Source organism: Hemitrygon akajei, chromosome 19 (assembly GCF_048418815.1).
Source record: "Hemitrygon akajei chromosome 19, sHemAka1.3, whole genome shotgun sequence".
NCBI lineage: Eukaryota > Metazoa > Chordata > Chondrichthyes > Myliobatiformes > Dasyatidae > Hemitrygon > Hemitrygon akajei.
In genome coordinates, this window is record NC_133142.1 from 65377532 (window position 1) to 65394581 (window position 17050).

The following is a 17050-nucleotide window of genomic DNA, read 5'->3' on the forward strand; positions in this document are numbered from 1 at the left end:
CATCTGCTACATTCCTTCCCTGTACCCACTCCCAGTTACTTATTCACCAGATAACCCTGTTTATTCTCATCGTCACTCTGGTTTAACCCTATCAGGGACATTCCCTCTCCCACACCCTTCCTGCAGCTTCACAAGTTTCTGTTGCCTCATTCCCAGCTCTGACCAAAGCTCCTCAACCGGATAGGAATTTCAGTCACGTTCTGTTTCTATTACCAGCATCTACAGTTCCTTTGAGTTTCATTTTCATGTTACAAGGAGGTCCTGGGCACAATTTGTCTTCTTTTGCACATCAGTTTTTAGTCTTGTAAGTGTGTTTTTGTAGATTCTATTGTATATTTTCATTGTTCCTGTAAGTAAATAAATCTCAAGGCAGGATATGGCACATTTAATTTGCACTTTGACCGAATGCTATCCTGGGAGTGACGTTGTGAAACTCAGCGTTACCTGTTAACTGCAGTCTCCGTAACACACACCTTTTCAATATCCTTGGGTCTGCCTGAAACTTAGGTGGAGATCCCTATTGGAATGCTGCTGCCGAATGGCAAATTCCAGGCTCCAGGAGTACATGCTGAAGGATGTACTGAAATCCGTACAGCCAAACTAAGGTTTTGTGGGAAAAGATCGCAGCCTAGGGCTCCTTCTGCCACTGCACTTAGGTTAGCACTGCAGGATATACTGATCATGACTGTAAAAGGCTTCACACTGTTCCCCTTTTGCTATATTTTGTTTTACTATGATAAACTATTTTTTGAAATTTAAACGAACCTAAGCTATTCTTAAATGATTTACACAAGAGGTTCTGCAAATGCTAAAAATCTTGAGTGACCCAAAATGCGGAGGAACTCAGCAGGTCGGGCAGCATTTATGGAGGAGAATAAACAGTCGATGTTTTGGGTGAGACCCTGTAGAATCTCTTTCTGAATAATCTCTTGGGAATTTACTGTTCCGATTCATAGGCACGTCTTTCTGCTGTGTGATCCCAAAAAAAGCTGAATTATTTTATGGACTGTAAGCAGGTAATTACAATGGGCTGTTAAAATTTCAAACCATACAGTATTCATTTTCCCCATTTAACCCTCTCAGTGCCAGAATCAGAATCAGGTTAAATATCACTGTCGTTTGTCGTAAACTTTCGTGGCAGCAGTACAGTGTAATACAGAATAATTATGAATTAGAACTTCGTGTAACTGAAGCCCTTTTAAGATAAGACACTTTTACCGCACTCATTGAGACTTTTAAATAGACGTTCGCGAACAAAATCGTTCCTGCCTTTTATCTATCCGAAGGTTCAGTTACCTCACGGTCTGAAGAATTAGCGTGTGTGTGTCTCTCTCTTAATATTTCTTAATGTTGAACTTCTTGATCAGAAGTTTCTAAAGAAGTCTGGAGACCTCCGGACGGAGGAGAAGAGAGCTGAAGAGGGTATAGGAGCGGAGCCTTCCCTACCTGGCTCAGGTAATGGTGTCTCCCGATTAGCTTGCGAGTGGTGGGGTTCCTGGCTGCAGTTGTTTATGGAAGGTGCCGTCCCACCCTTGGACTCCGAGGGCTGACAATTCACTGGCGATGCTGTGGACTTCTCACACAGAAGCGCCCCTTCACCTGAGCCGACAATCCGGGAAGAAACTGGAGCGTCGGGAACAGGCTGTTTGTACCAAACGTTCCCCTCACACCGTCTCACTCACTCTTCAACTTTTTCACCCAGGCAGTTTGCTCTTGCGCCACTTTAACCCCCAATTGCCCTCTGCTGGTAACACTCTGCATTGCGTTCACGTTTCCACCCCCAGCGTTCCGAGAACTTCGCAATGCTGGATTAAAACAAATATTTGCAATGCATAAACATCTTTCAAATCGTTTTAAAGCAACGAGCACTTCTCTCTGAAATGCGTTCATTACCGAAAGTGCAAGGTGTCCAGAGCGAGATGGCATAATCAGATATCCTTCGAGAACAGCTTCTTTCCCTCTTCAATCAAAACGACCTAGGAACACTAGCTCCTTTTTTTACTCTATTTTTGTACTGTAATTCACAGTAATCTTATGTCTTTACTGCTACTACAAAACATTAACAATTTCACGTCAGATAAGTCAGTGATTCTTGTTTAAGGGATAAATATTGACAGGAAACGGGAAAACATTCCTAGTTTTACTTGAAATATTTTCAGTTTTTTTTCACGTATCTCCACAGCCCAGCTGACTGAATAGAAGAGTCTGGCCACACCCTCGATACTACAATGGAGAGCGTCAGTCTAGATACTAGTGACTAGGGTGGGCTTTGAACTCGCCACCTTCTGGCTCGAAGTGTGTAATTATGCGAACCATCTGTACATAATAAGCAAACAGGGTAACGCTTTCAATAAACGAACAACAGCTGCCAATTATGCAATAACAAGCAATGCCACAAAATAAGAAAGACAAAATTGTTTTCTTTCCCTAACATTAATTGTGAGTATATTGACTGGTTAGCTTGACAATTAAAACTTTAGACAAACTTCTATAGCTGCTGGAGAGTGTATCCATCACAGCCTGTTTAGTAACTTCAATGCCTTTGAAAACCCTACAAGTAGTGGATACCATCTCGTTCATCATGGGAAAAGCCCTTCCTGCTACTGGGCACATCTATATAACCATATAACAATTACAGCATGGAAACAGGCCATCTCAGCCCTTCTAGTCTGTGCTGAATGCTTATTCTCACCTAGTCCCACAGACCTGCACTCAGCCCTTAACCCTCCATTACTTTCCTGTCCACATACCTATCCAATTTTTTTAAGTGAGCACATCTAACCTGCCTCTACCACTTCTACTGGAAGCTCGTTCCACACAGCTACCACTCTCTGAGTAAAGAAGTTCCCCCTTGTGTTACCCCTAAACTTTTGCCCCCTAACTTTCAACTCATGTCCTCTTGTTTGAATCTCCCCTACTCTCAATGGAAAAAGCCTATCCACGTCAACTCTATCTATCCCCCTCATAATTTTAAATACCTCTATCAAGTCCCCCTACACAGAGCTTTGTTGCAAGAAAACTGCATCCATCATCAGAGACTCCCAACCACCCAGGCCATGCTCTCTTCCCACTGCTGCCATCAGGGAAAAGGTGCAGGAGCCTCAGGATTCACACTACTGGGTTCAGGAACAGTTATCACCCCACAATCATCAGGCTCTGGAACCAGAGCAGATAACTTCACTCAACTTCACTTGCCATATCACTGAACTGTTCCCAACACCTATGGACTCACTTTCAAGGATGCCTCATTTCATGTTCTCAATATTTATTGTTTATTTATTATTATTATTATTATTATTATTATTATTATTATTATTATTATTATTATACTTTGGGAAACTGGTCTGAAGGTAGATAGACCATAAGACCATAAGACATAGGAGCAAAATTAGGCTATTCAGCCCATCGAGTCTGCTCCGCCATTCCATCATGGCTGATCCCGGATCCCACTCACCGCCATACACCTGCCTTCTCACCATATCCTTTGATGCCCCGACCGATCAAGAAACGATTAACTTTTGCTTTAAATATATGCATGGACTTTGGCCTCCGCTGCAGTCTGTGGCAGAGCATTCCACAGATTTACCACTCTCTGGCTAAAAAAAATTTCCTCCTTACTTCTGCTCTAAAAGATCACCCCTCAAATTTGAGGCTGTGCACTCTAGTTCTGGATACCCCACCATAAGAAACATCCTCTCCACGTCCACCTTATCTAGTCCTTTCAACATTCAGTAGGTTTCAATGAGATTCCCTCCCCCCCCCCCCCACACATTATTTTTTAATTCCAGTGAGTACAGGCCCAAAGCTGAAAAATGCTCCTCATATGTTAACCCCTTCATTCCTGGATTCATGCTCGTGAACCTCCTCTGATCTCTCTCCAAATGACAACACAACCTTTCTGAGATATGGGGCCCAAAAAGGTTTGCTAATGCTGCTCCAGCGGGTTTAAACTAGATTTGCAGGGGGAGGGGAACCAGAGTGTTAGAGCAGATAGTGAGGTGGAGGAGGATAAAGGTCATACAAGAACTGCAAGTATAGTGCATGGAGTAAAGCGAGATCTAACATATAGAGAGGCTTTGAGGAAAGAGAAGCAGAATAAAGGGTATAAAGGTGGTAAGTTAGAAGGGCTAAAGTGTGTGTACTTCAATGCAAGAAGCATCAGGAACAAAGGTGATGAACTGAGAGCTTGGATACATATATGGAATTATGATGTAGTGGCCATTACAGAGACTTGGCTGGCACCGGGGCAGGAATGGATTCTCAATATTTCTGGATTTCAGTGTTTTGAAAGGGATAGAGGGGGGGAAAGGGGGAGGAGGGGTGACATTACTGGTCAGTGAGACTGTTACAGCTACAGAAAGGGTGAGAAATGTAGCAGGATCCTCTTTTGAATCAGGATGGTGGAAATCAGGAACAGGAAGGGAGCAGTTACTCTATTGGGGGTATTCTATAGGCCCCCTGGTAGCAGCAGAGATACCGAGGAGCAGATTGGGAGACAGAGTTTGGAAATGTGCAAAAATAACAGGGTTGTTATCATGGATGACTTTAACTTCCCTAATAATGATTGGCACCTGATTAGTTCCAAGGGTTTAGATGGGGCAGAGTTTGTTAAGTGTGTCCAGGATGGATTCCTGTCACAGTATATTGACAGGCCGACTAGGGGGAATACAATACTAGATCTAGCATTGGGTAACAAACTGGGTCAGGTCACAGATCTGTCAGTGGGTGAGCATCTGGGGGACAGTGACCACCACTCCCTGGCTTTTAGCATTCTCATGGAAAAGGATAGAATCAGAGAGGACAGGAAAATCTTTAATTGGGGAAGGGCAAATTATGAGGCTATAAGGCTAGAACTTGCGGGTGTGAATTGGGATGATGTTTTTGCAGGGAAATGTACTATGGACCTGTGGTCGATGTTTAGTGATCTCTTGCAGGATGTTAGGGATAAATCTGTCCCAGTGAGGAAGATAAAGAATGGTAGGATGAAGGAACCATGGGTGACAAGTGAGGTGGAAAATCTAGTCAGGTGGAAGAAGGCAGCATACATGAGGTTTAGGAAGCAAGGATCAGATGGGTCTATTGAGGAATTTAGGGGAGCATGAAAGGAGCTTAAGAAGGGGGCATGAGAAGGCCTTGGTGAGTAGGGTAAAGGAAAACCCCAAGGCATTCTTCAATTATGTGAAGAACAAAAGGATGACATGAGTGAAGGTAGGACCAATTAGAGAATTAGGTGGGAAGATGTGGCTGGAGGCTGTGGAAGTGAGCGAGGTCCTCAATGAATACTTCTCTTTGGTATTCACCAATGAGAGGGAACTTGACGATGGTGAGGACAATATGAGCAAGGTTGAAGTACTGGAGCAAGTTGATATTAAGGGAGAAGAGGTGTTGGAGTTGTTAAAATACATTAGGATGGATAAGTCCCCGGGGCCTGACGGAATCTTCCCCAGGTTGCTCCACGAAGTGAGGGAAGAGATTGCTGAGCCTCTGGCTAGGATCTTTATGTCCTCATTGTCCATGGGAATGGTACCGGAGGATTGGAGGGAGGCGAATGTTGTCCCCTTGTTCAAAAAAGGTAGTAGGGATAGTCCGGGTAATTATAGACCAGTGAGCCTTACATCTGTGGTGGGAAAGCTGTTGGAAAAGATTCTTAGAGATAGGATCTATGGGCATTTAGAGAATCATGGTCCGATCAGGGACAGTCAGCATGGCTTTGTGAAGGGCAGATCGTGCCTAACAAGCCTGATAGAGTTCCTTGAGGAGGTGACCAGGCATATAGATGAGGGTAGTGCAGTGGATGTGATCTACATGGATTTTAGTAAGATATTTGACAAGGTTCCACATGATAGGCTTATTCAGAAAGTCAGAAGGCATGGGATCCAGGTAAGTTTGGCCAGGTGGATTCAGAACTGGCTTGCCTGCAGAAAGCGGAGGGTTGTGGTGGAGAGAGTACATTCAGATTGGAGGGTTGTGACTAGTGGTGTCCCACAAGGATCGGTTCTGGGACCTCTACTTTTTGTGATTTTTATTAACGACCTGGATGTGGGGGTAGAAGGGTGGGTTGGCAAGTTTGCAGATGACACAAAGGTTGGTGGTGTTGTGGATAGTGTAGAGGATTGTCGAAGATTGCAGAGAGACATTGATAGGATGCAGAAGTGGGCTGAGAAGTGGCAGATGGAGTTCAACCTGGAGAAATGTGAGGTGGTACACTTTGGAAGGACAAACTCCAAGGCAGAGTACAAAGTAAATGGCAGGATACTTGGTAGTGTGGATGAGCAGAGGGATCTGGGGGTACATGTCCACAGATCCCTGAAAGTTGCCTCACAGGTAGATAGGATAGTTAAGAAAGCTTGTGGGGTGTTAGGTTTCATAAGTCGAGGGATAGAGTTTAAGAGATGCGAGGTAAAGATGCAGCTCTATAAAACTCTAGTTAGGCCACACTTGGAGTACTGTGCCCAGTTCTGATCACCTCACTATAGGAAGGATGTGGAAGCATTGGAAAGGATACAGAGGAGATTTACCAGGATGCTGCCTGGTTTAGGGAGTATGGATTATGATCAGAGATTAAGGGAGCTAGGGTTTTACTCTCTGGAGAGAAGGAGGATGAGAGGATACATGATAGAGGTATACAAGATTTTAAGAGGAATAGATAGAGTGGACAGCCAGCGCCTCTTCCACTGCTCAATACTAGAGGATATGGCTTTAAGGTAAGGGGTGGGAAGTTCAAGGGGGATATTAGAGAAAGGTTTTTTACTCAGACAGTGGTTGGTGTGTGGAATGCACTGCTTGAGTCTGTGGTAGAGGCAGATACACTAGTGAAATTTAAGAGACTACTAGACAGGTATATGGAGGAATCTAAGGTGGGGAGATATATGGGAGGCAGGGTTTAAGGGTCAGCACAACATTGTGGGCCAAAGGGCCTGTACTGTGCTGTACTATTCTATGTTCTATGTTTAAAACTGTTGACACTAATCCAAGTGTGGCCTGACTAGTGTCTTATTTTGGAAGGACAAAATAAGAAATACCCCCTCCTTCCACTAGCTCAGGATTATCTCCTTGATTTTATATTCTATTCCCCTTGAAATAAATGCCAACAGTCTATTTACCTTCTTTACCACAGACTCAACCTGCAAAATAACCTTCTGAGAGTCTTGCGTCAGGACTCTCAAGTCCCTCTGCACCTCTGATGGTTTAGACTTCTCCCCATTTAGATAATCATCCGCTTTACTACTTCTTTTATCAAACTGCATTATCACACATTTCCTAACACTGTATTCCATCTGCTACTTTTTTTGCCCATTCTTCCAACTTGTCTAAGTCCTGCTGCAATTGCATTGCTTGCTCGGCACTACCTACCCCTTCAGCTACCTGCAAAAATCGCCACAAAGCCATCAATTCCAATATCTAAATCATTGACAAACAATGTGAAAAACAGCCATCCCAATACTGACCCCGAGGAACACCACTAGTCACCGGCAGACAACCAGCAAGGCCCTTTATTCCCACTCGCTGCCTCCTGCCCATCAGCCATTCCTCTATCCACGTCAGCATCTTTCCTGTAACACCATAGGATTTTACCTTGTTAAGCAGCCTTTTGTGTGGCACCTTATCAAATGCCTTCTGAAAATCCAGGTAAATGACATCCACTGCCTTTCCTTTGTCCACCCTGCTTGTTACTTCCTCAAAGAACTCTAACAGATTTGTCAGGCAAAATTTCCCTTCACAGAAACCATGCTGATTTTAACTTATTCTATCATTTGTCTCCAGGTACCCCGAAACTTCATCCTTAATAATAGGCTTCATCACTTTCCCAACCACTGAGGTTAGGATAACTGACCTATAATTTCCTTTCTTTGCCTTCCTCCCTTCTTAAAGAGTGGAGTGACACTTGCAATCTTCCAGTCCTCCAGGACCATGTCAAAATCAAGTGATTTTTGAAAGATCATGATCAATACATCCCTCAGCAACCTCTCTCAGTTCTGTGGGATGTAGTCCATCTGGTCCAGGTGACTTATCCATCTTAAGATTTTGAGTTGGCCCAGCATTTTTTGCTTTGTAATAGCAATGACACTCACAGACCTCTGGCACACTACTAGTGTATTCCACAGTGAAGACAGATGCAAAGTACCCATTAAGTTCAGCTGCCATTTCTTTGTCCCCTATTACTACCTCACCAGCATCATTTTCTAGTGGTCCAATATCAACTCTAATCTTCCTTTTACTCTTTATATAACTGAAAAAACTTTTAGTATCTTTCTTTATATTATTGGTAAGTTTACCCCATATTTAATCTTTTTCATTCTTATAACTTTTTTAGTTGCTTTTTGTTGGATTTTAAAAGCTGTCCAATCATCCAACTTCCCACTCATTTTTGCTACCATGTGCCCTTTCCTTGGCTTTACTGCAGTCCATAACTTCCTTTGTCAGCCACAGCTGCCTACTCCTGCCATTTGAGAACTTCTTCCTCTGTCGGACAATCCTGCACCTTGTGAATGATTCCCAGAAATTTCAGCCATCTCTGCTCTGCCATCATCCCCACCAGTATCCTCCTCCAATCCACCTGGGAAAGCTCCTCTTTCATGACTCTGTAATTCCCTTTATTCCATTCCGATACTGATACATGTGAGTTATGCATCTCCCTCTCAAATTGCAGTATGAATTCAATCATATTATGATCACTGCCCGCTGCCTCCTAAGGGTCCCTTTACGTCAAGCTCCCTAATAAGATCCGGTCTAGAGCTAGATAAGTCTAGATAAGATCTAGATAAGTGACCTGAAACAGATGGTGTACCTCCAGGGTTCTGAAAGAGGTGGCTGAAGAGATTGTACAAGCAGTAGTAATGATCTTTCAAGAATCACTAGACTTTGGAATGGTTCCAGAAGACTGGAAAATTACAGGTGTCACTCCAATCTTCAAGAAGGGAGAGAGGCAGAAGAAAATTGTACACCAATTAGTCTAACCTCAGTGGTTGGGAAGCTGTTGGAGTCAACTGTTAAGATGTGATTTCCAGGTACTTGAGGCACATGTTAAATAAGCTGTTTTTCTCAAAGGAAAATCTTGCCTGACAGATCTGCTGGAATTCTTTACAGAAAAAGCAACCAGGATAGAAAAAGGAGAATCGGTGGATGTTACATAAGAACATAAGAGATAGGAGCAGGAGTAGGCCAATCGGCCCCTTAAGCCTACTCCGCCATTCAACAAGATCATGGCTGATCCAATCTTAACTCTAGTTTTCACCAAATCCCACAAGGCAACAGTGCCAATCAACAGGGCACCATGCCGCCCATTTTATTTTATTACTCATCCCACCCAAACCCATGTGATCACCCGGGGGAAAAAAAACGATTTGCCAATTGAGGAGAAAAAATCTGGAAAATTCCTCTCCGATCCATCCAGGCTATCAAAAACTGGTCCAGGAGATCACATGGCTGATCTAAACCTAGCCTCATGTCCACTTACCTGCTGGCTCACCGTATCCCCTAACGCCATTTTTATGTTGTGTACTTGGACTTTCAGAAGGCCTTTGACAAGGTGCTACAGATGAAGCTGATTAACAAGTTAAGAGCCATGGTATTACTGGAAAGAAACTAGAATGGATAAAGCAGTAGCTGATTGGCAAAATGCAAAAAATGGGAATAAAGGCAGCCTTTTCTGGTTGGCTCCAGTGATGAATGGTATTCCACAGGGGTCTGTATTGTATAACTTCTTTTTATGTTATATGTCAATGACTTGGATGAGCAAATTGATGGCTTTGTTGCAAAATTTGCAGATGATACGAAATAGGTGGAGGAGCAGGTTTGGCACCATTCCCCTTGAGTTCCAGACAGACCACTCAACAGTTTCCTCAGAGGCAATTTTTGCAATTGTGGAATTGAATCCATAAGACCATAAGAGATAGGAGCAGAATTAGGCCATTTGGCTCATCAAGTCTGCTCCACCGTTTCATCATGGCTGATCCATTTTCCCTCTAGATGCCATTCTCCAGTCTTCTCCCTGTAACCTTTCATGCCCTGAATAATCAAGAACCTATCAACCTCTGCCTTAAATACACCCAATGACCTGCCCTCTGGCTAAAGAAATTCCACCTTAGCTCCATTCTACTTGGATATTTCTCTATTCTGAGGCTGTGCTCTCTGGTGTATATTTCTCTATTCTGAGGCTGTGCTCTCTGGTCCTAGACTCCCCCACTATAGGAAACATCCTTTCCATATTCACTCTATCTAGACCTTTTAACATTCAATAGTTTTCAATGAGATACCTCCTTTAATCTTCTGCATTCCAGTGAGTACAGGCCCAAAGCCATCAAACACTCTTCATACAATAGTTCTTTCATTCCTGGAATCATTCATGTGGACCCCCTCTGAACTCCCTCCAATGTCAGTACATCATTTCCAAGATAGGGGCCCAAAGCTGCTCACAGTACTCCAAGTGAGGCCTCTCAAGTGCCTTCAGCATTATATCCTTCAAGTTCAAGTTGAAGTGTCATTCAGCCATATATGAATACTCATGAATACAGCCAAATAAAACAGCATTACTCTGGGACCAATGTGCTAAACACAGTACCAACAGTCACACACAGCACAAAACACATATAAGATAGCAAGCACATATAAGAAATCATTAAAATACAGTCACATAAATGTTGCAGAAATCTGCAGTCAAACACATTATGGTCTGTCTTTTGCCGAACAAACACTGGGATGGTCAGTACCGACTCCAACATCTCAGACACAACTTCTGCAACCACCCCAGAACCTGAGATTGTTTTCACAGCCACAAGTTACACCTGCCAAGCAGAGAGACCTCTCTTGTCAGGAAAGTCGTGATCTGACAAGAGTAAAAAATCCTCCACAGCAGTTAAATTTTTAAACTTGAATCTTAGTCCTTGCTACAACCATGTTTTGTGGCAGCAATACAGTGCAGGTATAATAAATTATGATGTTTCAATCAATAATTTAGATAGATAGAGCAAAAGAGAAATAGTGAGGTAGTATTCATAGACCATTCAGAAATCTGATAGCAGAGGAGAAGCTGCTCCTGAAACATTGAGTGTGGGACTTCAGACTTCTGTGCTTCCTCCCTGATGTTAATAATGAGAAGGGAACATGTCCCAGATGGTGAGGGTCCTTAATGATGGATACTGCCTCCTTGAGGTTATGCCTTCTGAAGATGTCCTAAGTAGTGGGGAAGTTTGTGCCTGTGATGGAGATTCCTGAGTCTACAAAGCCCTGAAGCCTCTAATGATCCATAGTGTCCCATGCTTGGCAACTCAAGTCCTAGTTTTAACTGTTGTGAGCATATCCTCTTCCACCATCTACACAGGCAGTAGGCTTCTGTTTCTGATAACTGGAAGGCTGTGAGCTGCAGTGATGTGGCCATTTTCAGCAAAGCTTTTGTTTCAAGATTCAGGATTGAATCTTGAAGGATGAGAGAGGATCTGATTGAAACATATAAGATTATTAAGGGATTGGACACACTAGAGGCAGGAAACATGTTCCCGATGTTGGGGGAGTCCAGAACCAGAGGCCACAGTTAAGAATAAAGGGTAGGCCATTTATAATGGAGTTGAGGAAAAGCTTTTTCACACAGAGAGTTGTGGATCAATGGAATGCTCTGCCTCAGAAGGCAGTGGAGGCCAATTCTCTGGATGCTTCCAAGAAAGAGTTAGATAGAGCTCTTAAATATAGCGGAGTCAGGGGATATGGGGAGAAGGCAGGAACAGGGTACTGATTGTGGATGATCAGCCATGATCATTTTGAATGGCAGTGCTGGCTCAAAGGGCTGAATAGCCTACTCCTGCTCCTATTGTCTATTGATTGTTTAATGTCATTTCCTGTACACAAGTGTAAGGAGATTGGAATAATTGTTATTCCAGATCCAACACAGCACCAAAAAAAAACACAAGAGATAAAGAATGCAATAGTAATTATAATTATAAAACACACAATAAATATAAGTACATTGTACATAAAGTGACTGACGGGAAATAATAAAGTAGTAGTGGAGTTAATGGGCGGAGGTGTTGATCAGTCTTACTGCTTGCAGAAAGTAAACAGTTTTTGAGTCTGGTGGTCTTGGTGTGGATGCCCCGTAGCCTCCTCCCTAATGGAAATGGGGCAAACAGTCCATGAACAGGGTGGGTGGGATCCTTCATGATGTTACTAGCCCTTTTCTGGCACCTTTCTGTATATACTGAAAGTGCTTGATGGTGGGTAGGCTGGCACCGGTCATGCATTGGGCAGTGTTGACCACCTGAGGCAGAGCGTTCCTGCCCACCGCACTGCAGATTCTGTAGCAAGCAGTGATACAGCTTGTTAGGATTCACTCTTCTGCACATCTGTGAAACAAATACAGTGCTTGAGGCTTAAGTGCAGTAAAGAGACTGAGTTGTAACGTAGGTCAAAGTAAGGTCTTTCCTTCTTTTTTCTTACTTTTAAGGCCATAACTTGAGAGTCAGTAATGGCAGACAGCAGAGTGATATGCTTCTTCTGTGAGATGTGGCAGATCAGGGAGATGCCCAGGTGATGACACTTGCTAGAGCCATGTCCAGCATAGAAATAGGCATTTCAGCCCAGTCTGTCTATGCTAGCCAGACTGCATGGGTTAATTGGAGCAGTGGACGTTCTATCCAAGGAGCTTACAAAAGACAGGTGGTGTCTTACACAGGCATTTCAAGGAATCCAATTCCATACAAAGGCACAGTAACCAACACCTCTACATTCAGTATCTTAGGTCATTGAATCATCTGTTAATGGAAACAACTTCTCTCCATTCACTTTCCTAACCAGTTATGATCCTGAATGCCTCTGGCAGGCCTCCTGTCAGATCCCTCTGCTTCAGGGGTACTGACTTGGCTGGCAAGTCAATGTACTGGATCAAAAGAGGCTGCAGAGGGACATGAACTCAGCCAGTTCATTCACAGCCAGCACCATCAAGAACATCTTCCAAAGCCAGTGCTTCAAGAAAGCAGCATCCATCTGTTAGGAGCCTCACCAACCAGAACACGTCCTCTTCTCATTGCTACCATCAAGGAGGAGATACAGGAGCCTGAAGACCCACACTCAACATCTTAGGAACAGCTTCTACTTCTCTACCATCAGATTTCTGAATGGTGCAAGAACCCATCAACACAACTTCACAATTCCTTTTTTGCACTATTTATTTATTTTATTTTTATTGTTGTAACTTGTAGTAAATGTTATATCTTGCTCTGTACTGCAGCCAGAAAAAGAATGCATTTCATGGCATAAACACAAGAGATTCTGCAGATGCTGGAAACCTTGAGCAGCACACACACAATGCTGGAGGAAATCAACAGGTCAGACAGTGTCAATGGAAAGAAATAAACAGTCAACGTTTCAAGCCAATACTCATCATCAAGTCTGATGAAGGGTCTTGGCCTGAATATTGACTATTTATTTCCTTCCATAGATGCTGCCCAACTTGTTAAATTTCACAACAAATGTCAGTGATAATAAACCTGATAAACATACAGTCACACAAAAATACAAAATATAGCCTAAATCCCCAGCCGAGTTCATGGATGTCGTTGACAAGAATGATCCTCCAGCAGTCTACAGACAAATGCAATCTTCCAATGAGCCAACTCTGATGCCAGCATGGACGCTGCACCACACCACCCCCGGCATCACCTCTCCGGGCAGCTACAACAAATGACACCATGGCATGAGGTCTAGAAATCTGATGCTGGAGGGGAAGAAACTGTTCCTGAAATGGTGAGTGCATGTCTTTGGCTCCTGTACCTCTTCCTTGATGATAGCAATGTGAAGAGGGCATGTCCTGCTATCTTTTTGAGGCATCACCTTTGAAGGTGTCCTGGATACTGAGAATGTTAATGCCTGTGATGGAACTGACTGAGCTTACAACTTTCTCCATCTTTTTCCAATCCTGTACAGTGGCTCCTCTATACTATACCAGACTCTATATGCAACCAGTTAGAATGCTCCCCACGGTACATCTATGAAAATTTGTAAATGTTTTTGGTGAGTTTGGTGTTTTGAGAAGTTTTCCTCAAACTCCTAATGAAATGTCATGCCTTCTTTGTAATTGCATCAATATGTTGGAAAAATACAGTATATACAGGGAAAATGAGAAAGAGAGTCCTTAAGAATTAAAATTGACAGTGTTTTAATACATCAGCTTCAATGATAAGATATGCAGCATTTATGAACAGGAGTAAACAGTCAACATTTCAGGCTGAACCCTGTTGTTCAAAATTTCCAGCATCCGAAGAATCTCTTGTATTAATGATCTTTGACAGCCCACCAAATGTGACCATGACCATTTTTTACAATGCAGAAGTTTGAAGCAGAGAGCTCTCTGGACATGACCACATTACAATGGTGCCAAGTATTTTAATTCTTAAATATTCTGTGCTCCTAATGCCTCGTCTGATTAGACGCTGTCTGCTTCCTGTGCTTGGCTGCTCTCAGCTGTCTGATACACTTCACATCGCTGCCAAACATTCAAAGTTCAAAGTTCGGAGTAAGTTCATTATGTGTGCATATGTATTAGCTAAGCATGTAAATGTTTCCATGTACTATCATAAGTTTCATTTTCTTGCAGTCATTTAGAGGAAAAATAAAGAAATGCAATATACGCTATGAAAAATCAAATATAAACAAAGATTGACAAGCAGTAAACAATAACAACAACTGTACAAATTTTAAAAATGTACAATATTGGGAACAATTCTGCTATGGACAGTCCCAAGCCCAGTTACAAAAGGAGGAGGGTTGGACATTGAACTGAAAACCCCATCTTGTAAAAATCCAGAACTAAGAAAATGCCAACAGAAGCTCCAAAGACCTCATCCCTGGGAGAGGAAAGAGAAGCTGGACTACACTTGGGATAACTTGAAAGACTGGCCCAGGACAGAGAACTCTGGTGAATTGTTGTCTGTGGCCTATACACCCAACAACAACATTACAGGGAACATGAGCCATACTTTCAAAGCACATTCCTCCATTGTTAACCTTATCTCTTCAGTGTTCCTTGTTCATAGTTTCAGTGTGTCTCTCGAGATATGGTGGTAAATCGCCATGAACTCAGCCCTTTGTCTCAGTTGCCTTTTGTGATCCATCTACCTCTTGCCAAGAGGGTGCAATGTCATGTCCCAATTGTCTGTCCCAACTCTGAGGACCAAAGCCTAGGATTCTTCCAGTGTTACACATTCAGTCTCAAGGATTTCAACTTCAAGTTTAATTACCATTCAACCATACATGAATATATCCAAACAAAGTAGAGTTGCATGAGGTGGCGCAGCATGACAGCGGTGGCCTGTCAGACCTGGTGTTGTAGCGGTGTGCTACACGCAGCGCTGCAATAAACGACACCAAGTCCGTCAGCTGCAGTTGCAAAAGAGATTTATTCAAACTTCGCGGCCTCGCTTTAAAGCCTTCCTGATCCCGCCCTCCCCGGGCGGGAATACTGTATTCACAGTCCCTTCCCGCGTGTGGGCTTTTCCCCTTGCTGGTGAAGCAGGCTTGGTGCCCTCTTTGGGACCGGCCTCTATTCCAGCACACGCCACTTTGTGAGCTGGTTCCAGTGCGCTGGGAGGTGGGTCGCCACATAACCCCTCCCAGAACCGGCGATACACCCCCCAATGTCCACAGTCTGGGTCGGACTCTGTTTGGGAGGTCTGCCTCTGCGCTGCGGTGCCGGAATCTCGACCGGCTGCGCCACGTCCACATGGGCCGGTTTGAGTCGGTCCACCATGAAAACCTCCTCTCTCCCCCCAATGTCCAGTACGAATGTGGACCCATTGTTTCTGATCACTGTAAACGGCCCCTCGTAGGGCCGCTGTAGTGGTGCCCGATGTCCACCCCATCGTACAAAAACGCAGGTCTTTGGGTACGCAGGTCGGGTTCTGCCCATGCTGTGAAGTGGGTATGGGGGCCAGGTTACTGAGCCTCTCGCATAGGCTGCCCAGGACTACTGCGGGTTCCTCTTCTTGCCCCCTTGGGGCTGGTATGAACTGCCCTGGGACGACCAGGGGTGCACCGTACACCAACTCGGCCGACGAGGTGTGCAGATCTTCTTTGGGCGCCGTGCGGATTCCGAGCAGGACCCAGGGAAGCTCCTCCACCCAGTTAGGCCCTTTGAGGCGGGCCATGAGAGCCAACTTCAGGTGACGGTGGAAACGCTCCACTAGTCCGTTCGATTGCGGGTGGTAGGCAGTTGTGTGGTGCAGCTGTGTCCCCAAAAGGCTGGCCATAGCTGACCACAGGCTGGAGGTGAACTGGGCACCTCTGTCGGAGGTAATGTGGGCCGGTACACCAAAGCGAGATACCCAGGTGGCGATCAGTGCCCGGGCGCAAGATTCGGAGGTGGTGTCGGTGAGCGGGACCACCTCTGGCCATCTTGTGAACTGGTCCACAATAGTCAGGAGGTGCCGCGCTCCTCGCGACACTGGCAGGGAGCCCACGATATCCACATGAATGTGGTCGAAACGCCAGTGGTTGGGGTGGAACTGCTGCGGCAGAGCTTTGGTGTGCCGCTGCACCTTGGCCGTCTGGCAGTGCAGGCACGTTTTGGCCCATTCACTGACCTGCTTGCGGAGTCCGTGCCAAACGAACCTGTTGGAGACCATCCGGACGGTTGTCCTGATGGAGGGGTGCGCTAGGTTATGAATGGAATCGAAAACTCGTGGCCACCAGGCTGCCGGGATGACGGGACGGGGTTGGCCGGTGGTGACGTCACAGAGTAGGGTCCTCTCACCTGGGCCTACGGGGAGGTCCTGGAGCTGCAAACTGGAGACTGCAGTCCTGTCACCAGGGATCTCCTCGTCAGCCTGCTGCACCTCCGCCAGGGCTTCATCGTCTACCCCCTGGGACAGGGCTAGGATGTTAGGGCGGGAGAGGGCGTCCACCACGACATTGTCTCTTCCCGAGACATGCCAGACATCCGTCGTGTATTCGGAGATGTAGGACAGATGTTGTTGTTGGCGGGACGACCAGGGGTCGGATGCCTTCATGAACGCAAAGGTAAGTGGTTTGTGGTCCGTGAAGGGCCTACCTTCCAAGAAGTACC

General features: G+C 44.7%; 1 protein-coding gene across 1 annotated transcript in view; it reads right to left on the bottom strand.

Moving 5' to 3' along the window:
* mst1rb (macrophage stimulating 1 receptor b) overlaps window positions 1–2008 on the bottom strand; it is a 263381-nt gene extending 261373 nt beyond the window's left edge. Inside the window, exons 1-2 of the mRNA XM_073072657.1 lie at window positions 1894–2008; window positions 1447–1805 (exon numbers count right to left, since the gene is read on the bottom strand). The gene's annotated coding sequence lies outside the window, so the exon portion shown is untranslated. The remainder of the gene's footprint in view (window positions 1–1446; window positions 1806–1893) is intronic.
* Between the last annotated feature and the right edge of the window lie 15042 nt (window positions 2009–17050).